The 17564-nt window shown below is 38.1% G+C and overlaps 1 protein-coding gene across 11 annotated transcripts in view; it reads left to right on the forward strand.

Annotated features, from left to right (window-relative positions):
• AFF2 (ALF transcription elongation factor 2) overlaps positions 1-17564 on the forward strand; it is a 357228-nt gene that overhangs the window by 92838 nt on the left and 246826 nt on the right. Inside the window, exon 1 of one of the 11 annotated variants that reach the window (XM_064713255.1) lies at positions 12703-12828. The exons of the other annotated variants lie outside the window; for them this stretch is intronic. The gene's annotated coding sequence lies outside the window, so the exon portion shown is untranslated. Of the gene's footprint in view, positions 1-12702; positions 12829-17564 lie in introns of those variants that run through there. 11 annotated transcript variants of the gene reach the window in all.

Consider the following 17564-nt stretch of genomic DNA (forward strand, 5'->3'; position numbering starts at 1 on the left):
CTCCTACCAGGGCCTGAGCCAAACCTTCTGTGCTGTAATGTACCTTTAAGAAAGATTTCCAATGCCTGTTTAAAAACTGCACGTGGTTGTGAATTCCCTGCTTTTTAGTTAAGTTCTTAAAATGGTTATTATTTTGTTATCACTGAAAATGGATGCTGCATAAACTAGTTTGAATTTGACTGGCTTCAGCTTCCAAGCACTGGATCTGGTTACACCCTTTTCTGCTAGATTAAATACCCATCTGCTCTCTGCAATCTCTTTCCTGTGTAAGTATTCATAGTCTGTGATCAGGTTGCCTCTTAACCTTCTCCTTTATGAACCAAATAGACTGAGCTGTAGTCTCTCCTTGTAAGGCAAGTTTTTCCAGGCGCTCTAATCGCTCTTGTAGCTCTTGTCTGAATCCTTTCCAAGTGTTAGAGGAGGTGGGGAACAAACCAGCTAAGCAGGGGAGGCCCACTTTTGTTTGACTGAGCAGTTTGGTATAAGGAATTGTTCAGTCCTATTGAGAAGATTGAGAGGTACATGATGATGAGGAAGGAAAACAAAGCAGCATGTTTCACCTGGCAAATGGAGGGCAATCCGTGCCTCTCTGTCAAGCATGGCTTTTCTAAGCAGCCCTGTCTTCTCAGTCATTAGCAGAAACTCAAGCTAAACTGTACTTGCTTCTCCTTCTTGGTGCCTCAGTCATGCATATTTGCCATCACACTCCAGTTTTGAACTGTGTGCATCAGGTCTCATGTCCTCTGATGTCTGGGGTAAAGTTTCTGTGCTCTGTATAATGCCAAAATTGATATTAAAATGACTGTGAGAAGTTCCCAATAAAAAAGCATCTTGATGATTCCATGGTTTAAATTCTTTTCAGGGTTATTTTAAAATAATATATATACTTTATTTTACTTTAAATATATGTAATAGATGCCCTAGCTGCTTTTGTAAAATAAAGCATCTATGCACAGCTTAGCTGGTTTATTAGTAGGATTTTTCTGTACAACTTTAAGGCACCAGTGTTGTACCAAGTAATAATATATTATTTGATATAACTGTAAACCAGTGAGTTGAGGTAATATCCAATTCCCTCTTTCTGATTCACATTTTCTAAATAGAAAAATTACTGCCTATAGGCAGATGTAGCCATGTTCTCATGCCATGCAATTAAATAATTTTTAATAATAATGTTTCATCAGTGTAAACAACAAATGTGAATAATTTAAGATCTTAGCAAAGTCTTAATGTTGATTGTCTTGCCAGTGGTTTGTTTGTGCTGAACATTTGGGATTCAATGGAAGTATGGTGTGATTGTGTTCTGATTTAATGCTGCTCACATTTAAACATGGTACATAGTTAGGATGAAGCTTGAATTATTGAAGAATCAGAAAAACTAATCCCTGATAAAAACAGAATACTTTAAAAAGTTGAAGCGAATACTTTGTCCTTCTGATTATATGACCTGAAAATAAAACTATGCAAAAGGATTTAATAAAACATAGGCTATCTCACGTGAGAGCTCTCTCAAGGCTTTTCAAGGAGTAAATGGTTACCATTACCAGAGGTAATGTACTTCATTTGCTTTCCTAAAAAGCTACTTTGATATTAAGAGAAACTCCTAAGCTAGGATTGGAATTTAAACTCCTGAAGGGTATTTCATCTTCTGCCTCAACATACCAGCAACTTATTCGATTCTGAGGTCAGCTCTATTAGTGGCATCAAACTGGCTTTAATAATTTCAGTGTTATTTCTCAATTCTTAATTCTCTTTTTTTTTTAGTTTCTGCAGCATCAGTTACAATTTCAACTGTTATGTGCTGTGGTTACAGAGTAGCTGGTGATGGCTCTGTTCAGTTTCCCATTAAAAAAAAGTGCTACATGTATTAATCATATTTTTCTCTCTTACTAGTTCCGCATTTTAAGTGCAACATTTTTTTATTGTAAATAGGAAGCTGTATTTGCTATTTCTCTTCTGTTACACAGCTGTAGTTGGCTCCCTAGAGTACTTCTCTGTGCAGAATTTCCCAAGGGAATAGTAGTACATGGGAGTTTTGAGTGCAAAGAGATTCCCCTCCCCTCCCTTCTCAACAGTGATTCAGTGGAAATATCTGTGTAAAGGAGGTAATACATAACTGGCTGTGTTTGATTAAAAATCATTTATTCTTCTGTGTTACAGTATGTTTTTTAATGTGATTTGATATGTACTGTCTCTTTGCAAAATAAAGCCATCCTTCTACGACAGTAGGGCCTGGTGTGAGGTTTGCTGAGGTCAACAAGAGCTCCCGCTTCATTTTTGAGGGATTTGGTTCTGATGCACAAAAGAGGGATAGTTTATCCACAAAAATGTTCTGGTGTGCCTGAGATAGAAAGAATAGAAACTGCACATTGGAATGTGGTACTTGTCTCTCAGCACCTGGAGGAGATGGTGACCCATGGAAGTGGAAGCAAGTATATTCTTGCCATTTTTGCCATTTCAATTCTTATGTTGTATGAGGAAGTTGTAGCCCATTACACTCATTGCTTGAACTTTGAGCCACTTTTCCTCTCCTTGTTTAAAAATGCCATACCAGTTCCAATACAAAATGTCCCTATTTGCCTCCTGGGTTTCTCAAGCACTTGCATGTATGATCTTTACATGATCTGTTTCTTCTAGATTTCCTCTCTGGTAGCCCTTGTGGTGGGAAATGTGAAGTGTAAGGTGAGGGCTCTCAGGGAACTGGTGCAGTGTAAACACATCTACACATATATACTTGCTCAGAAATCTGGCTCAGTTCAACCAAAAAACCCTCAGCAAAGGCATCCTCTTGGGTGTTTTACACCAACCCTTGTGTGACGAGTGGAGGCATGAACATTGAACATAAACATCACCTCTCCTCCCCTTGCTTTTTGGACTAAGAAATGCCATTGTCTTAATGTATAAAATTGTTTTCTTTAGCATGGCAGGCAAGTTTCATTGTGGGCCAAGGCTATGGCTGCGTTTTTTTACAGGCATGTATTGATCTCATTTATTTGGAAGTGTAAAACAGAGAGTGGAATTTCATTAGGTACCAGGACTTTATGTATGCAAAGGACTGGCAGGTAAATGCATTACATTATTCATATTGCATCCTGGATTCTTAGGTAAAAATAAAAACTATTCTGCTCTTTATCATAATCAAGTAATAGATTAGAAAATTTACTTTCAGTTGCTGAGTGAGGGATTATATTCTGACCTGCCTGTTGGCTGGTGCTGATCAGTTACTTGGCAGACAGCAGGGAAGCTCCAGTATTTCATGTTGTATGCTAATGCACAAATAATAATACTATTTCCAGTTCTCACAAATTATGATTATTACCCAACTGCTGATGACTGTTCTGTTTTCTCAGTCTTCCCTGGAAAGCTCTTTTTTGCTGCCATAGGTCTCTGCATGCTTCTCTGCAATCCTGCTGCTCTCCAGTAGGATTCTGTCAGTGTTTGCTGGATTAGCAGGATAATTTGCTTTCCTGGCATGTTTTGCTTGTCCGTGAGGACAGACTGCTCAAAAGAAGAGAGACTTAACCTGGTGCATCAAGATGCAGAAACCAGTAACTATCATTAGTTGAGGTTCTCCTGGCGCTGAACTCGCAGTCTTCAGGAGCACAAGATTGATGTGTCTGTTGCTGGTTTAACATGCCAGCCCAGCCTGATTCCAAACTGAGTTGTAGTGTTATTATCCTTCAGTGACAGATATGTGCAGCCATGGTGATCTTTGACCTGCACAAAATAAGTCAAAGGAACAAAGCAAAACTTCAAAGATCACGAGTGTGCCCAACACTTTCAAGCTTATGAGAACAAACTGTTAGCGTGAGTATTGCAAAGATTTAATAATGTCATCTGTACCTTAGCACATTTTTGTAATTAGAAATCAGACAGTCCATTTTAGACATAAAATTTCTTTTTCTCTCTTTTCTTTCTTTTTTCCCAGCCATCAATCCTACGCTTTGATTTTCTTTTAACATTTTGCATATCACATACACTGATTTATCACAAAAAAAGTATGTTGCATATGCAACTAGTAGAGAGCACTTATGGTCCTGTTTTTGACAGAACAAGTCATTTGAGCCACCTGCAGTAAAATTTTCCTGATTTGGACTAATGAGCAGGAGAGTGATTGCAAATTCGAGAATTTTCTGATGTAGGGAGCCAGGAAACAGCTATAAAACACAGAACAAATGTACCCTGTAATGTACTTTGTTCATTTATTTTGTACCATAAGGATAGTTTTGTTTTAATTATTTATGATAATAAACTTGTGAGTAAGGCATTCTGCTATATTTTGAAATGATAATGAAACTTGAGTGATGCAGGGGCTCTCCACAGCATCCTGGTATTAAACGTGTCTTGCAAACAGATTAAGGAGTTGTTAATATGCTCTTTTAGGACTTGTTTTGCTATTCAAGAAGGGTTTGAAACCTTATTTTCTCTTTCTCTCCCATCTTTCTCCTCCCTTCCAGTTAAGGGGCCTAATGCTGTTTCATCTATCAGAAATAGCCACTGTTAGAAGCTCTTAATTAAGGCTCAGTATCCTGCACCTTTTAATGGATGAGAGCTCAACGAAAGCATCTTAACATTTCCAGGCATTCTCAGCAAACTTAGAGTGAGCATCACAAATTTGCCCACTGGCTGCTTTTATTATTGTGCTAAGGGTAAGAAGGAGGAGTCGGAAATACAATTAAAATGGCCTTTGCAAGTCACCTGTGAAATCTTTATGTGCAAATTATGGCAGGTGCAGCTCAGAGACTCTACAGTAGTTCATTTCTAGTAGCATGACTTTTTTCCTCTCACTGGTGATCTATTTAAGCAAAAGTTATTGAAGCAAAAGGCATTTCCTGGGGAATTAATGATTGTGTGGGAGGAGTTGATAACCTAAAGTAGAAGTGAGGGCCATCTATCCCAGCCCATCATTAGTCTCCCAAAAATGCCCTGTACTCAGGTCCCTGATTTACTGATCTTTTTACTTTTTAATATTTTTGATTGTTCCTTTTTTAAGTGAAAACGATAAAGAGCATTTCCAATTTGTTCTCTGTGTTTTTAGTGATCCTCAAATACTGTGCTGATCCTTATTTCATCTGTTTAACCTGGTAGATTGATGACATACTAAGCAGTACTTAAAAACTTGACAAATAATAATAATGCATGGACCATTTATCAAGAATTAATGCCTCTCTACTAGCCACTTGGAGTATTTTGCATTTGTTAGTATTTCATTAATTTGATATTTATTAGCCTCCTGAGTGCTAAAATTGAAGTGTTACTTTGATGTCGGTGATAATGCAACTAAAATGTGAAAACCACTATAAACAGAATATTTATGGTAACATTAAGTTTATGCTGAAACCCTTGCAACATGAAAAGCAGGGGGTATGTTTTCTGGCAGGTATTGCAAATAGAGATGCTGTGATAGTGACTCCTTATCATTGAAAAGGGAGATTAAATACCAGGACTAAGACATGGGCAATGGGAAGTGGTTCCAGTCCTGCTGCTGCCATTGATGCATTCTGTGGCCATGAACAAGTCCTTTAATTTCTCCATGCCTCAGTTTCTCAATGCATGTTACTAATGACAATTAACTGCTTAATAAAAACAATGTTTGCATATTGTTTTGAACTAGTAGCTGTCACGAGAGCCTTTGTTGCCAAATATGTAAATATTAACAATGGAAAAAAACAGGGGGATTTATCTGATAGTTTCCAGGGTTGGTTTCCACTGTTTGGTGTGACATGCAGTCCCAGTTTCTCTCTTTGCCTGATGATTTCTGCCAGCATTATGAGATGGAGGCCTGTAAAATGTTAAATCTTCTAGATCAGATCTGACTACAAAATCCTATTTAGACTAATACTCTGATGTGATTGTGTTGTAATCCAGTGAATTAACAGGATGATTTTTAAAAAGTAAGCTATGTTTTATTCAGGGAAATACTTAACCAAAATCTGTGCAGAATTGAGGAATGTAGTAGGTAGAGTTTCCTCAAGAGGGTTTATCCTTGATGAGCTGACCTGACAGAAACCCATGAGATCAGTAAGAATTGACACATCTGCTCTCCATAAGGGCAGCTGAGATATGGAGGGACCAAGGCTATTTCTGTTCAGACTAACACAGAGAGAAAAGAATCCAATAGCCATATGAGCTGATGTTTTTATATTTATAGAGTATAATCCTCCTGATATTAATTTGGTACAATACCAGTTAAAAGAACATAAAGCTGTAGTTCTGTCTTATGACTGCTCCTTAATGTGTTTAATATCTGGCCAGCAATGGTAAAGAGACCCACACGGCCATGGCCAGATGACCTTCTTGAAGCTGAAATCATTAATTCAGATGTTTAAATCACTGAAATAAGTAAAATTAGATGTGAAATGGGGCTATACATACCCTTAGAGGAAAGGGTGAACTTTTTACTTGGTGTTTAATGTCACGTTAGGCTCGGTTCACTCTGCTCCTTCCCTTGGCTCTGTCAGGGCTCGTGGTCTGATGTTGGCATCAGAGCTCAGGGTCAGGCTGGACCTGTCAGCAGCCCTGGTTTTGTCTCTGGGATTGTCTGAACCATAGGTGGGTGTTATGTGGCTATAAAATCCACTCTCTAGGATTGTTTTCTTGAGCAGATGTAACACTGGCTTTAGAGCTGTAATTATTCTTTATTTATGTCTGGTTGCTTGAAACTGGCATTTAAAGAATGACAGGTTCTGTGGTAATATAGAAATGAGAGGGGTTGAATTACATATACAGTATATTAAGTTAATGTGAGGAGAATAATCCACACTGTGAAAATGAGAGAATCCTTCCTAGCCCAACAGAAATACACACTTGTTTTTTTAGGCTTTCAGTGTAGCAGTGCAAGACTTTCAAGTGGAAAATTGTTAATTTACTATAATGAATTGAAATGTGAAAAAAACAAATATTTAGTTAATTGCTTCATAAATCTGTCTGTTACTATCAGTGAAATTAAATTGACAAACAGTTCTTTAAAATTAATTTCCACATGGCAATGTGCAGATTTTATTTTATTCAAACCCCATTAGATATTTGTATGAAAGAAAGCATAAATTTAAAGGGTGTGTGTGACAAAACACACATTTCCTGCAGTGGGTTCTGAGGTTTTAATACATTTGGCATAATGAGGAGAACTCAACATTTGTTATTTTCAAAGGAGTGCCGGCTGAAAAGTGAAGCACGTCATATCCTTACTTTGTCCACACTTATTTACTTTGTCCATGTCTTGTCACTTTGCTGTCAATGCTTTGCTGTCCTTTTGCTGTGGGGATCAGAGGGCTGGGTGTAGGATGCTTGAAGGTCACACTTGGGTTTGGGTCTTGCCAGGGCTGAAAGAGCTGCAAGAGCCCAAGGGGAAGGTGGGATCTCTCAGGAGGACTACAAAGCTTATTCCTGGTCACTGCCAGGGTGGGAGTTCCTGCTGACAGGACGAGTTTGGTGTTCTGTGGTCCTGGGTCTGTGTTGCCTCCACAGCCACAACTTCGCTGTGCTGAGCCTGCTGTAACAGCTCTCACAGGCTCTTGTTATGAAAGAAGGTGGGAAGCTGAGTGCTCTTGTGCTTTAATCACCTAATGACATTATGCCCTGTGCAGTATCAGTTTGTCAAAGTAAGTGGGGCACTACACAAAATTAAATCATTTGATATACTCCATCCTTCCAGCAAATGTAATAAGAACATCCTTTCTGACCTCTCCCAGTGACATTCAGCAGGAGAAAACTTGTCTCACGGTGTATGACCCAGTGTTCTGGAAAGGCACATAAAGATAATTCCTCCTTGCTATGTGGTGGTGTTAGATAGTCTTGAATTTCAACTTGTGGTTGTCATCTCAGAGCTCAGAGGTGGATGAAGGGTTGCAAGTTACAGCTGGTCTTAGGGTAAAGTTTAATGTCTGGGAGCTGGGACTCCTCAGTTTTCTTTCCTTAGGCATCTCTTCTTGAATGACTGTCATCACCTCGCTTAAACTTTCATTCCCTCACTTGTTTTGCTTGACAGTAGTTGCTCCATCCCAGAGGTGTAATTGGGCATGGCTCGATCTGGTTCCTAAAGTGCTTTAAGATCCCCAAAGAAGCCAGCTAGAGGGACAAAATATTAGTGCTAACAGTGACCTGTAGGACTTCAGAGGAAGGAGGTTGCAAACACATTTTCATTTAACTTTAATAATACTTTAATAATCAAAAGAAGAAATGTAATGTTTAATATTTAAACAAAATTGCATTCCCTTTCTTCTCATGTTAAGTGAATATTAAAGCAGGATGGAAGCTAGTTTACATATTTTTACACTAGACTGTTTTATTATTAAATACTAAAATGTGCTGAAGTTGGCCAGCCTCCAATGAATATGATTCAACTTACATTGCATTTTAATCTGTGCATGTTACATAGTATAATATTTCTATTAGACAAATGGTTGATGGTAGGGAATTAAAAAAGGATGCACTTTTGTTAAGTATCACATTGTGTTCATGTTGTGAAAATAAGTGATACTCATTTGCTGATTGACAGCAGAAGAGACAGAAATAGGTTTTTGGAGTGCAAATAACTGTTATTCAGGATGCAGTAACCCATGTGTCTGGTCTTAAAAGTGCAGGGTATCATTAGTGCTGTGGAATGTGCACCTGAGGTTCTGCAGAGACAAAAGAGCACAGGAGCTTCCTCTCTGTTTGCCTGTAGTAAGTGTCAGTGCCTCAGAAATACCTGTGAGTTCTCTTCTCACATGTTCAGTAAAATGGAATCTTTTTTAATCAATGATCGTTTTGGACCTGATGTGAGCAACAGATTTCCTTTGAGTTAGGGCAGTGATTTTCAGATGAGTTGGGCAACTCCTTGCCATAGCCTATTCTGTTTGAGAGCATTTTTTGGAGAAGTCTTCTGGAGGTGCTGAATATAAACACACCTGCTCCTTTGTACTCAACACACAGCTTCATGTGCCCAGACTTTGTCAGGGCAGTGGCAATATTGTAGAGATGCTGTGCCCTGGGCCTGGTGCCTGTTGTCAGAGGCACCATGGGTCACACAGACCTTTGGTCTCACCTCCTCCTGGGAGTCTGACCTTATAAGCCTTGTTTTTTGCATTGTGATATTTCAGTCATTCATGAAGTCAGTTATACATGTGGGGTTTCAAACACATTCAAAACATAATTGCAGAGACAGATATAATTTCTGTTTGGCTCTGGGGAACTGCAGCACTGGGATAATCATTTACATCACACCCACCTTAAAAATTCAAGTAATTTCAGGCATGAGTTTGTAGTTTTAGCCAGTCTAAATAACATTTTTGTTATGATTTTACTCTGTCTGAAGAAGTATTTTACAATATTATGTACTCATTTTTAGCTTTCAAGTCCCAGAGCATATTTCAAACCTGTGTAACACCTACATGCCATATCCCTAATTGCACAGCATTCCCTTGTTGAGTTAAATTTAAAGGTGTTGTTTTTTTCAGGGAGAAGGTTACATTTGGTTTGCTTTTTCTCTGTGACAGGGTGTGTGATCTGCTGCCTGGTGTGTGTGTCTGTGTCACTGCTCATTGTGGTATAGAGGCAAATTTGATTATTCCCCAGTCAGCTGGTTGAGGTTTCATGTGCACAATCTATGACACCACTAAAACAAAATAAATTTGTGTATGTATATATAAGTGGTCTTTGGCTTAAGGTGACAATGGCCTATGTGGTAGATTAGGAAACTTATTTGGTATCTCGCTTGATTTCTGGTTTTTTTGGGTTTTTTTAAGATATTTGTACATTTTATTTATTTACCTTTGTCAACCAGAAAATCTCTGCAGTCAATACCAGTTTTAAGTAATGACCACAGAAGTTCTGTAGCTCTGGTATGTGCTGATTTGTACTTAGGAGTTTTAAAGTCTTGACATTGGATTAAAAAAATATCTTTTTAGCATGAGGAATATAACAGAAATTCTAGTTTATACCAAGAAGTTGCTGCTTAGAGCTGGCTGTGTTTTGAGACCTGGCTTTTTTGTCATTATTAAATGGCTTGGTCCCATCCAGCCCTCATTGAATTCACTGGGAAATTTGCCAGTAGCATCAGTTGAAGTTGAACTATGCCCTTAGAGAGGATATAAACCTCAGCAATGCTGATGAACTTTGTGCTGGTTTGGTTAAATTATTTTGTCATACTTTATGCTGTGTTTATAAATGAGGAATAAACATTATATGTTTGCTGAAGGCATGAACAGTATTTGTTACAGATTATCTTCCTCACTAGAAGCCAAGGATGATGATAATCCATTGACCTGCTGACTCTGAATATAGTTAGGAAAGATAAGCACAAAATATTATTGTTCTCTTCTAAGCTGTGTGTAACAGGTGCCTTGTTTTTGAGAGGTTTTTTAAGGTCTGGTGAAGAAGGCTGAAAATTTGGAGTTTGGAATGTTCTAGCTGCTTTGGATCCTGATGAGCTCTAGGTCCTACAAGCTACAACGTCATTGTATCTCCTGCAACTTGGTAGTGCCCAGGATAAGCAATATATTTCACAACAGCATTGAAAAGGGGATACAGCTGAACTTGAATTTAAATTGAGAGCACCTTGCATTTATTTGATCATCTCTGTCCTTTCCTCTGGTCGTACCAAAACACATGGAGGCAATTATATAGGATTTCAGTTGAGAGAAGAATAATTTAGGTAAATGATAATTTCTTTTGCCAGACAATGTCCTAAATAACAAACAAGTAAATTCTATTAGGCTTACAGTACTATTTTTTGTGCACTGGAGACTGAATCAGCCTGTATGTGTGCACTGCACACTGAGACCTGAGTGAACTTCTCCCTCAGTCTAAAAGTGATGAATGAAATAGTCATCCTACTGAATTCTCAATTTTCCTGTGGTGGTATTCTTCAGCACATGTTAAGTTTAAGAACATGTGGTTTAAGAGCTGCACAGCATGTGAAAATGCTCAAGGGAGCAGAGGTGCCTGTTAGTAAATGAATGCATTTATTAGAGCTGTAGGAGCACACAGAAGCATTTCTGCAATAAAATACCCAAGCAGTTGATTCTGCTGATTTATCTGTACCCAAAGTTTGTGTTAATCAGGGGTTGCTTTGTGACCCTTTTAAAAGACAAAATTTATTTCTATCTATTCTGCCACCTCTTGCAGATCATTGCCAAAGTTTCAAGCAAATATGAACATGTCGACTCTGCTTTTAAGGAAGCATCCTACAGGTTCCCTGGAAGTTTTGAATGGCAGTAGTAAAAAAAATATAATAATGAGAAAAGATAAAGACAAAACGAGAGTTCCAAAATGGTTTTTGACTTAGGTGGCTTATTCAATCTGTACATATTGAGTGATAAAGATTTTGAGTTTCTATGCTTTGAAATGCATTTTAATCTTTGAAAATGTTAGATGTACAAAAATAAGTGGATGTTTCCAAGGAATGTTTCACAATTTGAGGTGTTCAGGTGAAGGAAAAACAGACTGTAACAAGCACTGTCAGAAGGTTTTTATTGATTCAAATTAGTGTTATGTCCTGGGAGTAATATCTGTAAAATATACTCTTTGTAACGGTACTGTGCCACATTTACTATTAATGTGTATGAAGGATAATGCACAGCAACTGAACATAACTCTGTTTAATACACAGAGTGCTGGTGGGATATGAAGTAAGATGGCAGTGAGGAAGTCATTGAGAGGTGTCTCCCAAGCACAGTACAGGCTTTGGCAAAGCCTTCATGGCTTCATTGCCTTCAGAGAATTTTGTAAAAACATCAAATCCTGGGACAGATCAAAATTTAAAAAAACAAAAAAAAAACCCCAACAACAAAACACCAAAGCAAAAAACATTTAGAAATATGTTATATTGTGTTAAACTCAGGCAGTGAAATTGAGAAGTTAGGTTGAACCTCTTTTCCTATTCAACCCCCTTGCAGTGATCAGTCCCCTTAGAGTCACAGCACATTAACCATCTAATAAAGATTCCTAATCGAACTCTAGTGTCCTGAATGTAATTCATTTGATGCCAAAAATGCTCTTTAATTTCTTATTTATGTAAGTTTCTTAGAGTTTATCAGTGGTTTATTGCAAGTCATAACTAGAATACTGGATTCCAGGTGTTTCTGGGAGGTTGATATCAACACTTTAATGTGCATTCATTTATTTAAAGAAAAAATTACAACAAAAATAACCCCATAATGTTCTCTTAGTCAGCTCTTTTCTTTATGAATCAGATGTTTACTTTTATAAATACCACATGTTGGAAAACTGTTTTATGTGACTGATGTTCTAATGACTGTCTTTTATGTCCTTCTGAAGATGTGGTTATAACCATTTTTTCTCTTTAGGCTCCTTTTCCCCCCTCTTTTCTTTCAGTTTTGCTTTTGTTTCTCATACTGCAAATTTGAACTGACAGGAAGACTGTAATAGGACTCCAAAACATACCTTGAACACACATTGTTAAGCAAATTACAATTGCTGATGTCATTTACACGTGTTGCCTTTCAAAGGATGAACGTGTTCATTTAATTTGCTTTTTAAATATCCATAACAGTGTCCCCAAGCATTTTAATAAAACAGAAACAGTTAATTATTGCCGAATAAGGGTACCCAAATATAGTGATCTGCAGCTTGCATTTAAATGTCTCTGACAGCGCTTCTTCTTTGAAGGGAAAATTGTGTAAATTGCCAGTTATTATATTTTTTAATAAATAAGTCTTGACTCTATTTCTCTTTTCTTCCCCACCCCTCTGCAATACTGTTCAACAGCCCTACTTTCAGTGGGACCATTTCTATTACAGAGTGATTGAGCTCTGATTTACACATCAATTACCCAACTTCATGGAGATTTTCATGCTCCCCTAGCTGACATCAATGAAGCATAACTGCGTAAGCGCTTTATTTCATCCCACTTTTTGATAACTCAGACTGATAACTAATCATATTGAAAGACAATGTGCTATGATACAGGAAACAATAAATGCTCCCCTTTGAAACCTCATCTATTCTTTATATGCTTACTATCCAGGAGCTTATCTCTGCCATCCATTCCCCCAGAATTGTTCCTTCCAAATTCATGTTCAGGAAAGGTTTGGGGCTGCATAGGACTAAAAACAGGAGAAAACTGAAGTTAAAATAACATTTTCTCGGTGCTTGGTATGTGTGGGAATAACTAAAAAGAGTGAGGAATATGTCAAATACTAGCCAAACCCTTAGCTTACATTTCCATAATTTACCCAGGGGTCTCTTGGGCATTATTTTCTTTGGAGGCTTTAATCTTCTGTATTCTCTATTAAATCTGCTACAGGAATGGCATTGTTTTTAATGCAAATTGTGAAGAGATTTAGCTCATGTGGATAGATAACCAGTGACCATCTCAAGTGTTTCTCTGCAGAACTGTTGAACATCAAAGACAGAATATTCTATATTTTAAAATAAATCATTTATCTTGAAGTGCACTGATAGATATATTCTGTGCTAGATATTCTCAGTAACTATTCATGCTATGAAAAGGAAGACAACATTAAAGTAAACATTAAATATGAAAGACACTAAGAACTTGTAAAGCTATTTTTGCTATGTCTTGGTTTGTCCCTGTCAAGTAGGAAAATTACCAGGACAAAGATGTAAGCTCAGTGGTGATAAACAGAGGAAGAAGAATTTTGCTATTTTAAGTGTGGTAGTGCTTATATTGTTTATCATTAGTGAAACAAAGTCTTCAGATCAGCAGGGAAGATATGTTAAGTTGGCCATATTTCTGCCTAAATATCAGATTTTGAAATTCCTCTCATTTACTTAATACATTTTATGACCTGCTATGAAATTTAAGACCTGAGGCTGCTTTTCCTTTTTTTCTTTTTTTTTTTCATTTGGAATAAATGCATTAAAATACAACTGTTTATACTGGGAGAATCTGCATAGATGAAGGAAGGCAGTTCTTCCTTTGTACAGAGCTGTGGTGGTACTCTGCTTTTACATGAAATCAGTGGAGTTATGTAGAGGAGAATTCCAATTGTAATGTATTTGTTAGAAGCAGTCTTTCACCTAGTTTGATTGCCAGGTGAAATGCTTTTTGCCTTGTGCTTTTAAGTCACATTGAAGAATTGCACAGGTGTAGAAAATCAAGGATGTATTTGAAGTGTGGGGGAAATCCTCATTGACCTGAGCTGGATTTCTCCTGTAAGTTAAATAAACTCTGAGTGGGTTTTGATTTGGGATGTTTTGTACCTCATGCAGGCATATGAGTTAGTTTTTGAGGAAGCCCAGTTTCCGAGTTTACTTCTCCAACTTCCTGAGTACATGTGGGCAAAGTAAAAACTATGAAGCCACAACCTTGGGAAAGGACTTTCAGTTCTCAAATTCAAATCATTTTATATCCACTGTGTCTTAGTTTAGATGCTTGTGTTTATATTTTGCTTCCACAAATTACAAACATTTCAGTGTGAGAACTTCTTTCATCATTTAGGCATATCTGATATTTTAAGGTGGGGGGGTTGGAACTAGTACAGGGAAATGTTTGATTTGATGTAGTGTGCATTTTTGTGAATTGAGACGTTATTGAGAACACCAACTACTTTTTCCTTAAATTGTGGATAAATGCTGGCTTTTTTGAATGTCATTCATTTATTCTCATGGATGTATTCTGTCACTGCTATAAAGCCTCTCTGCTCCTGCTTTTTTATTGATTCTTTCCCTGTTGGGCTCTTGTTGTTTTGACTGAATCAACAGAGCCGTGTTCTGTTCTCATTCGTGATTTGTCTGCAACATGAGGTGTTTGATCATTTTTCTCTCTTCTACTTTTTCTTAATATCACAGAGACTACTCCTTCAGACTTGTCTGGTCTGACTTCTTTCTTCTGCTCCTTCTCCAGTCTTTCAGGCTCTTTCCTAGTCTTCTGTGCTTTGGGAGACTTCTGTGGCTTTAGTTAGCACAACTTTGAAAATGAACCCCAAACGCTAGGGCTCAGCCTTTAGCTGTTGGTCTCATTTCATCAGCTTCCCTTTAACTCTTCCCTATAACCTCTTACTTTGTTGCAGTCTGTCCTAAAAGGTTTTTTCTTTTTCCTCCACATCTTTTGCACCACATCCTGTCACTTTCACCAGAGATGACTGCACTGTACTTTCCAGTGCCCCAAATTTTATTCTCCTTCTAGTTCTCCTTTTGTAGCCAGCGCTCATCTGACTTTCATCTCTTATCTCCAGATCCACATTTTTAGCTTCTAGTCCAAAACCTGTGTGTATGTCTGTTATCTTTTGCCTTGATATAACCTCCTTCTGCCTCAGCCACCTCCTCCTCTCCTCTGTTCTTCAGGGACTGGGCTGGATTGTCCCTACAGCCATCGTGGGGTGCAGCTGCAGCTCTGCTGTCCTTGCTGGCACCCTGCGGGCTCACACAGGCTGAGCACCTGGCCTGTCACAGGGAGCAGCTCGCCCCTGTCCCCAATGGATCTGTGCTGCTCTGATTACAAAGCAGGAAATAGCCAATGCTGTTATTCAAAGTGCATTTTGACCCAATGTTAGCACGCCAAAACAACATTGTAGTTATAGTTGCTATTCTTTCTGCCGTATCCACCACACTGGTAGTTTGTAGGTTGGTGGTCTCCTGTGTTCCTGTACTGTTCTTACTGCTCACCATTCCTGATCTTCTCAGATTTATATACAGGCTTCCCCATTCAAATTCAATTATTAATCTAATAAGTGGTAACAAAACAATAGAGCTCACATATTTAAACTGCGTTGTCATGTAGTAGTTCTGTCTAGGGAGCTGCCCTGTTGAATATAGTGAATATTGTGGCTTACAGCTGTTTTCTTCTGTATCTGTTTTATAAAATGTTTATGAAAGCCTGTATTGTGATATCCTGCTCTCCTGGCTTTAGAGGAGTCATGAAGTATTTCCCATACAAGTGAGACAGACTGAACTCTGATGTTCCTCACAGTTTCTGACTATAGTTTTCACTGACACCTTCACCACTAATCACATATCTGTATTTCACAGAACATTAGTTAAGCTAAAATTTAAACATAAGTCCCAGAGATTGCATTGTGTCTGCAGTAAGAATTTCTGGAGAGCATCCCATTAGGTTCTCAGTGCACTGCAGCCTTAACATCTAATCAGCATCCCTCTTTGAATTACACAGAACCCAAATAAATTGTTATCATAATCTGTGTATGATCTCACAGTATTTGACTTCCTGTAGCCACAATCATCTCTGTGTCAAACACTGTCATAGCAAAAGTACATTTGCAGAGAAATAAACCAAGTAATGGTCTTGACAGGATGAACAACCACTTCCTTTTGCATAGATACTTTGTACGCTTAAAGCTGCCCTGTGACTCTGACAGTAAGAAGTTCAAAAGGCAGCTTTAATTTTATTCTTTGTTTTGTTTTCACAAGAGAATATATGAGAGTGAGATTTGGATTGAAGCAGAGGTAACAATTTACTTAAGGTTTTGTTTGTGTTGTAACATGGATTCTCACAGTTTTGTAATCTGTAAACATTTTTTGGGTCTAGGGCTTGAGGTGTGCATTTGTACTCACCTCTTGGGTGCCTGAAATAGAAATCTTTCATAAACACAATAAAAGAGAAATACTTCACTGTGTTGTGTTGGAAAATACTGTATTTTCAAACTTTTGATGTTAACATTCTAAACACTGCGTTAGTTTAAGTTAATGTCTTTTAAAGTGATTATGCCACTTTGAATTACGCCAGTGCTGTTTTCATAGTTTTTGAAGTTGTGGTTTTGTAATGTGTCATAAAGCATATCTTAGTAGTCCGTGGGTCTTTGCTGCTTTTTCTCAGATAGGATATGGCATAATGCCTCACTTGGTTTCCTAAATACTTTGCATGCTTGTGACCTGAGCTGGCTTTTAGATAACAAAATGCTGTAACCTCACATGAGGGGTGAGGTGTGTTGTGTGCTGTACTCTGTGATCTCTGTAGCCAGATTTTTTGATTTGAATGTGGCCAGGATTTCACCCTGGAACCCCGGGCCATGGAAGCCATTGGGAAGCTATAAAATGCAGCTCTAACTTTCATGAATAATTCTTTCTGAAGTGAATGATAGGATGGGAGTGCTTCCATAGCAAACATTGCTTATGCAGGATATAAAATCTTGCTTAGACTAGAACCGTGTGACTGGGCTTATAACATCACCATGCCCTGATCTTGCTGAAGAGTCACACAGTCTGTGGGTCAAACTGCCAGAGAAATCTCTGGAAAGATTCCCCCATGAGAGGGATAAATATAGTGTGTTCCTACTGCTCCTGGGCTGGATTATTTCTGGGTTAACCCCACCCTCTACTCCAGCAAAGCTGTGGGGAGAGATGGAATCAGCCTTGGCCCCGTCTTTGGGTGCCAGTTTGGGAAACAGCTTCTATTTGCTAACTCCCATATTTGTGGATGATAATCTTGATTTAGGATTCAAAAGGAATTCCCCCCCTTCACCTTTTAGTGAACAGGTTGCTTGTGATTTACAGTGTTACATTGGCAATGTATTCATGTGTAGAATAGAAAAGTGACTGTCCTTACAACAATTTCCCCCTCTGTCTCCCTCAGGAGACCAGCAAATAGTACCAACAAACCTTCTAATGCAAAAATACAGCATTGATTACAACACTGTTCTGGA

The sequence above is a fragment of the Zonotrichia leucophrys genome, chromosome 4A (assembly GCF_028769735.1).
Source record: "Zonotrichia leucophrys gambelii isolate GWCS_2022_RI chromosome 4A, RI_Zleu_2.0, whole genome shotgun sequence".
Lineage (NCBI taxonomy): Eukaryota > Metazoa > Chordata > Aves > Passeriformes > Passerellidae > Zonotrichia > Zonotrichia leucophrys.